Genomic DNA, 13890 nt, shown 5'->3' on the forward strand with positions numbered 1-13890 from the left:
GGGATATTACGCACATTGTGAGCACATTCCTGCACATACGAGGTATATTTATTCCCCTCTTCTCAAAGTAACATATTGCGTGAGCGACAGGCAGTGTGGATGTTGACATATTCCTTGGCTGATTTAATGACCTGTTTAATTCTGGCACATCTGCAGCCCTCTCAGATGTTTTGCAGTTTTAATTAGTATAATCATCACTCTTGAAAAAGGCCACAGGGTTGTTTAATGGGTCATGTTTGTCAAGATGCACAGAATTATAACACAAAAGACATGCCATTTATTCAGCGCTACAGTCTTGGAGTGATTATGGGTGTCGCAGTTGATAATTAGAGTAAGAATTGATTCATCTGAAAGCCAAAGTGAACCTCTGTGGTGTGAGGAAATTAGTTTGACAGTGTTTGGATGAGCGGTGTTTACACTGCAGTGTGGGAACACTTCACCACTCCAGTGTTAACTGAGGCAACATGCACACACTTACTGCTGTTTCTGGACGGGAGAGTCAGGAGACTTTAGATGTGACATCTCGGGCAGCAACTGGATATTTTCAATAGTGACTAAACTTCACATGAAATTATGAATATACTCTTTCATTCTGCAGGCTTTTGTCACACGATAAGTAGAGGTTATGGTTCCAATTTTCAGGCTGCAAAGTACAAAGTGCTTTACACAGTTTGCTCAAACTGTGGGAATTAGGTCAAACTAACATTTACAATTTGATAAAGTCTGTTTAAATGCACTTCCTCCATAATTAAAATACCACACTGTAGTATGTGGGTTACATATACACCCTCTTAATTGTTTCTTAGTCAGAAACTGCTTGGAAAGCATCTATTTTATCATGTAGCATAACTTATAGAACAAAAAAAAAAGAGAAAAAAATGAAAATGAACTTTCAATTAATTTTCTTCTTTTGCTATCATGAAATAAAAACATTCCCATGCACCAATATGCTGAGCATGCACTCATTACGCATTCATCTTCACTCTGCAAACCACATACTGCATTTTATCTGAATGAATTATTAACCAAGTTAATGAATATTTCATTTTTCTTTATGGAACCATTTAACAGTCCCAACAGAGGTAATGACATCTTGAGCGGTGCCAAGTACCTGAAAAAAAAAAAAAAAAGGATCGTTCACAACCAGGTTAAGTTGTGCAACATATGAGAATATATTAAGATGTTAAAGCTTTTCTTGTAGTCTGTATTTGACAATCAATGTGCTGACTTCAGACTTCCCTCTTCTTTCGTCATAGTGCATAAACACACTTTTAATGTATAACTTACACTGACCTGGTTTCTGGTTTGACCTGAAATCCCTTTGTACCTTAAGAATGGACACAGCATGATCTAGTTCAGCCTGGGGGGGATTTACACTGAGCAAATGAATTTAATGGTGTAATTAACATTACCTTGATTTGTCCCAGGAAAGACCTCAGCAAGTCCAGCTTGTGTGGTAATTTATCGCCGAGCTCCTATATGAAGAACACTCACCTACTGTAGAGCAGGTAATTACAAACACTGGCTTGATTAGAAAGGGGAAGAAGCTGCTCCAGACTTGTTATTGATCAATTAATACTAGTAATACTGTAGTTATACAGCAACAAGACAGTGGCAGTTCAAAGTACACTGCATTAACCCTTAGACGTAAAGGTCATTGTTGGTAATTTGAACCTACACTTTTCCATAAGTGGTAAAAAATGGTCTGCATTATAATCAGTAGCTTTTGTTTGTAATAAATACGCACTACTATACAGAAATAATTATTTGAACTCTACATTTTTCTTTTTTTTTTTCTTTTTTTTTGTAATGTCTGGGTCTAACCCCATCTCTGATCCAACATCATCCAGTGTCTTTGAGATCATTTCAGCTGTATGTGTTAACAGCAATGTTAACATTACATATAATTTAAAAAAAATCAAGATATTGTTTTGGAACATCATCAGATATGATTTTAAAATTATGAACAATCGTCTTTACTACACTATAGTAAGTCTTTCTAAAATATGGTACTTAGCTATTGAGCTAAGCAGCTAAACTACAGAGCTACATAGTGCAGTTATCTTAGGCTAAGAAATATGTAATAGAACATACTCTCTAACATAATTGTGATTAATTTGTAAACAGTATGTAAAGCAGCTATCAATTTAACAGTGAAAAAAATGCTTACATGTAAAGTGTTAGAGCTACATCGAGCTTTAACACTTTAACAAGCTGCTACGTTGAGTCCAGATCTTCACTGTGCTGTCGGAGCAGTGCAGTCCTTGGTAAGCAGTAATGTTGCCATGTTGGAGGCTTGTCTAACAGTCAGGGTAAGCCCGATGAGCAGGGAGCCAATTTGTGTCCAAACCCCAAGGAACTCCGAACCCTCCTAAGTAATTCCCTCCATTCCCACTCCTTAAAACCTTGTCTCAACACAAACAATAGCAACGCTTTGTAAAAGTGACTCTAAAACCTCTGCCAAGCATAATTTATCATTTGAATGACAATAGACCACTTAGCACTGCTTAAATTATTTCTGTGCTTTATCTGCTACTTGACTGTCTTCGTGTTGTAACAGCGGACGATCATTAACGCCACAGGGTGATGTGGTGCTCCCTTATCTCGGGCTGGGTCCACAGAGTTTACTTTAGATAGAAACTGCTCGGCCATGACAGCAACAACTTGTTTCTTTTACTCCAAGGCTAGTCTAAGTCATGACTTATTAGATTTAAGTGTGAGTGAATAATGTAGAAAGTAAAGTTATAGTTTAATGGAGATTGTGTCATGTGAGAGACTTCATAAGATTAATTCAGCTCAAATAAAATGGGCGGGGGCAAGGGACAGTCTTAATTATAGCAGTGGTCAGGAGAATGACTTACAGAGAACAGAGAGGTTAAGCACAATAAAGAAAATTAAGTCGAAGAGAAGATTATCAAGCTGTCAGACATATTCCATTTCTGAGTTGGAGAGGCTAAATGTCAATTTGGAAAGAAAATGCATTTTAAAGGACCAGTGTGTATGATTTAGTGGCATCTAGTGGTGAGGTTGAGATTGCAACCAACTGAATAGCCCTCCCCTCACCCCTTCCTTTCCAAGTGTGTAGGAGAACATACGGTGGCCTTCAGGTAAGGTAAAAATGCAAAAGGCCCTCTCTGGAGCCAGAGTTTGGTTTGCCTGCTGTGGGCTACTGTAGAATGATGGCGGTGCAACATGGCGGGCTCCATGAAAGAGGACCCACTTCCTGTATAGATATGAAGGGGTCCTTTAAACTATTGATACAGGTACACGTTTACATCTGAGAGGGATTCAGTTCACCAAGATCTCAGTGTTTTGGCCAGTGGGCTGCTCTATTAGAGCAGCTCGAGTTAATATAATGGTTCAAGTGGACACTGCAGGCACTGGTGCCCATTTAATAATGTTAAGAAGGTGTTTTGACTTAATTCATTAATTAATTGATTTGTTGATTGAAATTTACATCTTCTTCAGTGTGAAGATTATTTTCATATCATTGTAATGTGTATTTTGGGTAATGAACCATTTGTCAGACTAAACAAGACATTTGAAGACATAACCCTGGGCTGTGGAGAACTGTTTCTGACATGGTCTATGCTACAGTTCAATTAATTGAGAAAATTTCAGCTTAATCAGCTCTGAAAATAATTGTATGTTACAGCCATAATTTAAACCAAGATGTAATGTGGATAATTTTACATCTGTCTTTGGGAACTTTGGGAACAAATTTTTGGGAAATACACTTATTCACTTTCTTTGTACCACTCTCATATCTGTCCTTTACATGTGAGGTGGGGGGTTTTTAGTTTTAGCTTTAGCTTAGCATAAAGACTGGAAACAAGGGGAAACTGCTAGCCTGGCTCTGTTTGATGTTAACAAATTCTGGGTTATATCTTGTTTTCTTTGATTTTGTCCATAAACCACAGTGTAAAACTCACAAGTTACACATTTAAGGGGGTTTATGTGTCCCTGTTGCCAGTTTTTATGCTGAGCTGCTAAATCTTTAGACTACAAATGTGAGAATGGTTTCCATCGTCTTATCTAACTCAAAAAGCATTTCCCAAAATGTCAAGCTTTTACTTTACGAGGTCAGTTTCAAACCTTTAACACCACAAAATTTATTTCATCAATCCTATCACTCCTGATAAAACTGAGACTATTTGTGCTGTATGTGCTGTAGCAATCAATGATTTTCTGATAATCATCTAAACAACACAGAAACTTTAAATTCCCATCACGATCTGACCTAACATTAAGTATCATGTTCCTCAGCAGACAGGTACCAAGTTTCTGCACCGTGTGGCTTTGTGGCCCATCGTTCCCGTCTTGTTCTCCATACACAGATAACTGCCATAATGAGATTTGCCATTAAGAAATAAAAGAATGAAAAGGACCCCGGCCATCTGTATAGCTCGCCATGGTAAAAGGCTGAATGCTATCAAGCCAGAATTCAATCGCTGAATTATACCCTCTTTGTGTGCGTAGGGCTAGTGAGTACCTCAGACTATATTCATTTCAAAAAGGCCTCAATTTAATTAGTTCTCATATGTTGAAAAATTCATGAATTTGTCTGCAATTCCCACTGCCATTGTTGGGAGTGACTTAAGCGGTGGTGTTAGGCATTCAGGCGGTTTGGAAGAGAAAATAGCCTCCCACAAAAAAGAAACAACTGTTTATGTAAATAGACACTGCGTGTTTACTTGGTGGAAGAAAGCGAGGGCCCTGAACAGAGTGCTAAGCTTAGCGTGGCTCTGCCAAAGGGGACCTCTCACCATCAACTTCAGTCTTATTAAACTGATTACCAACTCCAGCTAATTAATCAGAGACAGTGCCCTTTCTTGTCATGCAGGGAGGGAGCTCTGTGTGTCTCACAGAGTTCCTCTCTCACCGCCTCCTCCTCCCATCTGCTCGCCTCTGTTCCCCCCTTTCTCCCTTTTCTTTTTCCTGCTTTGATTGAAGTAGGGGAATGGTAATTTTCATGCATCATCTGGGCCGGCAGGATGGGAGGACAAGTAGTAATTACCTTAAACAAACAAGGCCGAGATTGCTTGAGAAGCTACCTCTTTATTCAAGCTCGCGAAATAAGAAAACAGACTGAGAGCATAATGGTTTCAAAACACATTTTACAGGTCATTTTGTTCATTGTGTTGGATACGGTTTTCATCTTAGATAAGGAGTCGACCAAAAAATGTTAAGCAAAGACATGAAAGGTGTTTAGTAGCGGTTTGGTTCGGGTGCTGTCACGTTGAAAGATCGGTGCTTTTTAAACATTAAGCATTTCACTGTCTTTGGTTGAAAGCACGTGGATGTGCAAAGTAACTGCCGCTGTTAACTCAGATGATCAAGTCCCCTCATCTGATGGAGACGTATGTAAATGTCACAAAGTTATAATAGGTTATAATAGTCTGGTTAAGATCTTACTCTGGGTCTAGATGCTGGTTTAAAAGGCATGAAAAGACAAGCCAGTTCTTCTTCTTTCTTTTTTTTTTTTAATTACTGATTCATTAAATGACTAAACATTTAAACTACTGGCCACTAAACCTGCATTTTGAAGTCAAAAATAATTATTGCAACAAGCAAAAGCATCATTTCTTTCCTTGGTTTACCAGCACACGCAGTCAAACAGGTACACAGTGGCTTTTCTTGGGTTTTTGCCATCTGCACTTAACTGAAACAAGCCTTAATTGGACATTAGTTTAGTCAGTCCATGCATGTAAACATAGCCAATGTGTTTAGCCCCAGCTTTGCACCGTGCATTCAGTCTTTTCTCCTGGAGTCCTTAACAGCTAAATCTCCCAGAGTTCAAGCCTCCCCTGATCGCTCCTCTTTCTACTCCACATTTCCTCCACACGCTCTTGACTGGAATCAGTTTTGTTGTGATGATACAGGTTTGTGTGTAGCTGTTTCTCACTTCAGTGACTCCTGTGTTGGTGTTACATGTTTTTGTCAAATGTTCTAATTATTTTTAATGGTTTACTTCACATTGTTAATTGTGGAATGCTGCTGTTACATAACTGGTCCATATGTGTGCCCGGGATGTGCGTTTGTAAGGGCAAAGCTGTGATGCTCTTCTCCATACTTGAACACAGGCGTTGTTAGGAGGGATGAGAAGATGACAGATAACATCAGCCACATTGTAAAACCTTATGTGAAAATAAAACAGTTGTAAAATATTTGGTCCAGCCTGTCAGACCAGGGTGCAGCTAATATCCATGGATATCTAGTCTGGGTTTGTCTGAGCTAAAGATGTGCATTGTGTGGGAAGGGGGGCTTCAGAAGCTCAGATCCCCATTCTCCCAACTCGTACTTCCTGCTGTTCTGTCTGATTGTGTTGTCTTTGTCTTAGCCTGATGTGCTCGCCTCCTCCTCTGGAGAGGCTAATGCAGGCCCTTTTTTTCTCCTGCAATCTCACCAAATGCCAAGTGTAACTGGTGCCCCTATTGCTCCTAATTAATGCGTGATTAAAGAGTGAAATAAGGGATTCTACCAGTGATTTGTTTTTTTTCAAGGAGTGAGAAATTAATCCCCTTTGGATCTTGCAGAATCATTTAAGGATTCTCCTTGTTCTGTTTATCAAATAAACCAAGTAATTAGAGACTTTAGATAAGTAGGCTAAATTGATGCCCGCCCTATGTCTTCCCAAGCTAGTGTTCGCTGATAGAAACAGCTGTGTTGCTCTGGTAATGTGTGGCATTATACTTGTCCAATAACAATGCCCTTTGTGTTTGGTAGTCGGTAATTACGCTGGGGAGCCTCTTTGACCTTGGTAAGCACATCTATCTTACTTGTGGATCAGTGTATTTCATTTCTTAAACCACAAAGATACATCACAAGGGAGTTTACTGACATCCCCATGAATGTAATTCAGAGTACAGACTACATTACTGGCAACGGGCGATTGTATAGTATGCAATAGTGCAGTTATCCAGGCTGATGATACACGCACAGCCTCGAGCTATTTAACAGCGTAATCCTCAGTTAACTTATTGTAGCTCAACTGTATCTGGAGAGGCAGCAGTGTGAGTTTTATTACTTTCACCTGGGTACCCAGGGGAAGTAGCTTATCTCCCCACTTGGTTTTATGCAGTTTGGTTTTGAAAGGTCTTCAAATGTTGGAAATTTGAATTTAGGCTGCATGTCTTTCCAGGTAGACACATGAGGTGACTTCACCCCCCCCCCACACACACACACACATCCACCCACCCACCCCCTTCAACCCCGTACGGGAAGGTGTCAACCATTTCTGGTGTTGCATCAGTGTTTCCAACACTGCACCTGCAGCAAGTGTCCAGTCCGAGACCTCAAACAGACACTTTGAAGCCGAGCAGGGCCGGGCTGTTTAAATGACTTCATCTTGTCCAGATGAAAGAGAAAATGTTTCTGCATCACAAACAAAGACCGAGGACGCGTGTGACGTTTTCCCGCTCTTTGTAACAGCTCGGCTTTTATGGTGAGTTATTGGCGTATGAGAAATGGACCACAGGGCCCTGTAGGTGTCAGGAGGTGTTAGGAGGAGTCTTTTTTTTTTTTTTTTTTTTTTGTATGTGGAGAAATTAGAAATTGCTGCTGTTAATTACTGTCATGTTACTGTAACAAGCAAGTAATGTTACAAATTGTTCTACTAGCAGCACCTGAGTTAATTCCTTCATATTAATATTGCTAAGGCTGTTATCACCTTCATTACATTTTTCCTTGTCCCCTCAACACTCTGATACTAATAAACTGCAAAACTACACTGGATTGTGTTTCAGCAACACTGTTCAGCTTTGTGTGTTCAGTTGGGTGCACATACACTGCTTGTGCATCCTGATGCAGTGCAAAGTTCAACATATGTAAAAGTGTGAACAACATTGTTTAACATTAAGTTTTCATACGTTTGCACAAATTATTAATTCAAGAAGGACTAAAATGTGCCCTGCAGAGATTTCTGTTAAACAGACAAGGTGACGTTTACATTCAGTGTTATTCGCCAAAACTCGTCCTTTGTGAGATTTCAGTCTCTGCACCTTTCTGAACACCTTCCTGTCCTCTCATGTAAAATGTAGTGAAACTCCAGTCATATCCGGCTGATTATTTTTATTGATTCTTGAGTTTAAGGATTCTGTAATTTAAATGAACCGGAATAATTGTGCGATGCAGCCTCGTTAGCTATTAAAAATGTGTAAATGTGTCTCTGCCATAAAGAGATTAGCACCTCAAGCAAATTAGCTCTGCCATCCAGTTACCTTGTTGGCTTGTGAGTATGTAGTGTGCTTCTATTATTTCATTGCTGTTCTTAATTAGTTTAAAAATATGTCTGTGCATCGTACTTGGAAATATTTGTTCAACGTTCTGGCTTTTACAAAGTTTTACATATTTCCATACAGTGAGTAATGTTATGATGCTTTAAATCAGTGGTCAGTTGTGTTTACCTGTTCACTTCACTTTACTGTGCTTTCGTTTTTTCCTCCCTCCTCTCCTTTCTTCTCCTACTTTTCTCTCTTTCTCTCTATTTCACTGGCTTCCTATTCCCTCCTTTCTGTGTGCACACACTCTGGCTGTGTGTTATTCTTTTGTGGCAGACCTAGCGCTGAGCCTTCCTCTAATTAGATCAGGAATTATGGTATGGATTAGGTGATGGAGGGGAATGCCAGTTCTTCTGACCATGGTAGCTATTTCAAGTCACCATTTCAAAGTTATGTGCTTAATGCCTCTCCCCCCCTCCCCCTCTTGCTTTGCATTATAACACAGCTGCAGGAAGAGTGACAAACACTGTTAATCTCTTGTTTACTGGCAGTCCATTACAAAGGGGTAAAGCAGGATTTTTCTCCAGCGCTGTAAACACTCAAAATTCAGCATTGTCCATTACCTCTTAAACACAGCTGATAACAAGCATCATTAATTAAACTGTAGGAGTAAGTGGGGTTACATAAATTGAAATTAATAATTGGGCGCAAACAGAATTAGAATGCATGTTTCCGAATTGTTTCTCCACAAACTCCCAAATGTAGCTACGTAGATTAAGAAGGTTTGGCTTCTGTTTCACTTGTGATGTTTCCACCAATCCCAGGGATAGGTTTAGTCATGGAGTGCTCTTTTAATTTGTTTGCCACATTCTCACATTTTCCCAGAAAAAATGATCAAGTAGGCATTTAATTACTTTAAGAAAATAAATCACTTCCCACAGCTATTGTGTTGCTGCCAAGTCTATTGCACATAAGCTGCAAAGAACATGAAATATTTCACCACTTGTATTTGAAATACCCTCCGTAGAGTCAATTTGGGGCAGACAATGGTGGGAAATGTTGACTCCAGTTTGCGGTTAGAGAGAAGGTGAACACCGTGCAGCCCACGATGGCAAAACGAAGGCATATTTGATTTCTTACTGGAGAATTTTAAGCATCACAGGATGCTGATGGACAATGGATATGCATGCAGTGCTCATTGTTGGCCATTATGTCATATCTAATTACGTCATAACAGCTGGATTCCTGTGTGTAATCACCAAGCATCAGTACGAGGTGTAAATATCTGAGCCATGATACAAATCAAGACTAGCATGTTGTGTTTGGAGTGTTGACATTACAGGAAACACCAGCGAGCCCTCAGAGGACATCAGCATGCCTGACTGAAGAGACATCAGCCTGTAGCTCTGTTGTCAGGGAGAATCAAGTCAAGACATGCCCATCTGCATCTGACAGTAAGCAGACAGGAACTTAACCTCCAAAATCTTTTTTCTAAATGAATTAACTTTATACATTTGATGGGAGAATTTAATCACTGTACATGAATATAATCCACAATGTTAATTCAATCTGAGCACGGATCTTACAGGTGAACACTGGAGGAGACTCCCATGAGTGACGGCTAGCACTGCAGGCGCCTAAGATCACTTTCATGTATTAATAACAGCCACACTGGGCCATAATTTCACCTTTGGGAAAACACCAATCCACCTGATGCAGACTGATAATCAAAATCTGACAGGAATCTCCAAACGTCCCAAAAGGTGACACCAAATCCCTCGCGCACCAAATTGAGCAATGGGTTGGACAAACATCTGCCACAGTTGAAATCCATATGGCTCGGAGCTAATTGGCGCGCACAGGCCCGGGCTTGACGTGAGCATGGATACATAACAGCCCATGTGGGTGGGCAGAGGTGGCTGGAGGTTTGAGGTCGAGCCTCAGTCCCCTCTTGCACCATTTCACACGGGTGTCCTGGAGCTTATCTGTGTGAGAGGAGAGATCTTGCGGCACTTCCTGCAAATGGCATGTTAAATGTCTCATTAATGCTGCTGACCTCAGCTTAATCTATCGCCCATTTCCTTACGGGGAGAAGCATTGCGGCCGTTAGAGGGTGACTAATCGGAAAGACATGAAGTGATTTTAGAGATTTAAAGGTCTTTCCATGTTGGTTTTTGATGTGTCATTTATTAATTTCAGTCAATAATCTGACATAACAAGAGCGAAGAGGGATCTGGTGAGTTTGGCAGGTTTGCTGAAGCCTCAGTAATAAAGAATCACAGTTTTTCCCCCTCAGGTTCTTCCCACATTGGAGAGGCTTGATTCATTAGGACAGCAAGTCTCTTGAGGTGAATCTCGGGGGCCTTCTAACCATACAAGTGACTGGGATAACACACAAAAACACTCAGAGACATGAAGGAAAAACCTCCCTGTACTTTGCTAGAGCGCAGGACTACACTGACATCATTTACATGTTTTATTTTTTACGTCTTTTCAAATTCATTCACGGCAAAACAAATGAGTTCTCCCTGTCAACAAATTGCCTTAAGCGCTCCACCCCCACCAGCCATGGGAATTTCCATTAAAGGTGTTTGAGTCAGAATCGGCGTACAAATAAATGATGTGCTCCTGGGAAATCACGGCAACAAGCAGATACATGTTAAAACTCGGGAGAGGCTTCTCATTTGAGCTGGAGAGGGCTTCCCAAAATCCAGATGTGGTGGAAGCGCAGACGAGGCTCAGGCCTCCTCACCAGTAATGAAGCAATTAGACAGACAATTATGAACACCTGTGACGCTGATTGGCACCATGTGGCTCCATCTCTTTCCGCGGCGCTAAAGACGCCTGAATGTTGCTAAAGTTAACCTCTAACAAGGCCTGTAATGATGACGAGGGCCAAAACACACCACACTGATGCACACACACACACACACACACACATACACATGCATACACACTCACAGGAGGTTCACATTAGGAAGATGGGCTCATCCCACACAGCCGGTTGCGTCATGTATTATTGAAACGAGCCCTTGTATAAACACAACTCCAATAAATTGGGGTCTCAGTTTTTCTGATTCATTAAGGTTAATGCAGTTTTAATTAGTGCTTGATTTGAAGCCTATTAGACGCAATTTATAAGTCCATTTCGGGGACCTGCAAAATGACGTTGCGTGGGATTAATAAGATAAAAGGCACAAGTTGGAATTGTAGTCCCTCCTGGGTTAATGCGCAGACTCAGGGATTCCTCTCTTTTCACTGTAACTGCTTGTTTATTTGCACAACTGCTTTCAGGCACATTAAAACAATCTAATGAATAGAGAGCTTTAGCTTCAGGGATTGCATCACCCACTGGAAGAACAAATGAAATGGTGGTTATGGCCTGATTAAAAGGATGCTCAGGAAATAGGTTTAAACAGCTGAGGGCTCTATAATTATAAATGCTTGTGACAGGTTTTTACCTATCAGAGCAACTTTACAGCTCATTCCTGATGCTCCTGATGGTTTGTTTTAAATCAGTCTCTGAGTAGCACTGATGATTACTTCAAGTGCTGTCATAGATGTAGGAATTTCAAACTGAGCACACACAAATAGCCTAATAAATTGGTAATAAGACTCTGATAACGTTTTACGTTTAGCCCCTCTTTTTAGGGACTGTATGAAAATTATTAGGGGTGGAGGTGAAGGGGTCAAAAAAAAATTGGGGGACAATTTTTTTTTAGAGCACAAGGAAAATATTAATGCTTGACAGGGTTTGCTGTTTTATTAAATAAAACGCGAGATTCCCCATCCCAATAACTTTCATACAGTCCCTTAGTATTTAAAAGAATTATAACAATACTTGACAACACATGCAATGACAATTATAACTTACTATAATCATATGAAGCATCTGTAACTGGTATACTAACAGTTAATAAATGATTGACAACACAGTTTAACATATCTGCAATCAAATTTAATGAATCTTATACTTAAACATCTTTTTAGCAGTACTTGAAGCGTATGAAGATTAGAGGAGCCCAAATAATATTAGCATAAATCAAATCGGGATAATTCTTGGAATAATGTAGAGTTAATAAACAAAACTCATTAATCAAACCACATCTGCCGATGATCCCCAATGACTTCACAGTTATATTATAAGCAAATTCAATGTGTTTTTTTTCCATTATCAGTTTCAATCATTAACCAAAATCTAAGAAACAAGTGAGAAATTTCAACTTCATTTATTAATACTTTTATGAATAAATATATTCAATAAATACGTATTATATAACAATACAATATAATATAGAGACACATTTTACATCATTACAACTGTTTTATGTCAAACAAAATTTGTTTTGTGTTGTGTTTAACACCCATTAAAGATGCTTCACTGGAGAAGTTACAGACACTTAAAATGCCCTTGTGACTGCTTAAAATAGCTATATCTTATATATGTATTTTAAATCTTTGTTTACCCCTAAACTGTCATTTTTATTTATTTAAGCTTCATGCTTTTTATATTCCTATCATCTTTACATAGAGCTATACATTTTGTCAGTAATAGGTAGACAACATTAATTGCATGACAAAAAAAGATGTTTAATGAGCGTCGGTGGTTATCTCTTCAAAAACTGCCACGATACTGGAAGCTGAAACTTACATGGAGACCTTAAATGCAACACAAAACAGTGTGATGATCCTTTCAACAGCAACATCTTTAATTCATCTGGGCCACACTGGTGTTGAAAAAGCATCTTTCTTTGCTCTCGTACAATGTAAAACATTAAAACCAGAGCAAACAGTTAATAGCCCCCGCAGCTTCAGTATGAGTGATAGTGAGCAGGCTTTTGAAACGGTATCAGTACAGTGGAGATGGCTGAAAATTGCAGGAAGAGAGTGTAGAGCTGAACTGCTGACAGCAGGAGTCACAATGCATTAGCAGATCCTCCAACTGGCTGCTCTTTCTGCATGACATTCTCACTGTATAGAGCTGAATTGTTAACACACATTGTTTGACATTGTCACAGCTACATTTTTTTCTCCTCTCTAGGCAGGAAAATTGTGCTCCAACGAGGTTATGAGACAGGTGGAGCTCCTGCGTTTGGCTCACAGGTTGTGGTGGAGGGCTCTCAGTTTTGCATGTTTGTAAATTGCCACCAGAAGTGAATAAAATGGTCCCATCTGTAAACTCCAGCTCCGCAGGCCCACTTCAGAGACCTGAGATCAATTTTGGTGCATTTATTCTCTGAGAGAGGCACACAATGGGAGTTTGCTGAAGATCAGTTTTCAATTGGATAATAGGGTTGTGAAAAGAGGGGATCTAGAGGGCATTGCTTTCACACATTCTTATGGCTTCATGTCTCTGTAACACGAACCGTGTACGCTTCAGTCTCAACACTTCCATAAGCCTTTTTTCCCCCTAAATCAAATTCAATTTGCACCTACAGGACTGTTACGTCTTACACTACTATTTTGTCGGACCACGTTGGAACTCTCCTTAATGAGATATTCCAACATATAATCAAATTAAATCAAATCATGTCTCTGTTTTCTTTTAATTTTACAGTCATTTGCATCCAGAGTCTCTATTAGGTTTCAGTCAAAGCAAGACAGTTTGGATTTTTTTTCCCTCAAACTCTATCTATCTATCTATCTATCATCTATCTATCTATCTATCTAT

The sequence above is a fragment of the Toxotes jaculatrix genome, chromosome 11 (assembly GCF_017976425.1).
Source record: "Toxotes jaculatrix isolate fToxJac2 chromosome 11, fToxJac2.pri, whole genome shotgun sequence".
In the NCBI taxonomy this organism is placed as follows: domain Eukaryota; kingdom Metazoa; phylum Chordata; class Actinopteri; family Toxotidae; genus Toxotes; species Toxotes jaculatrix.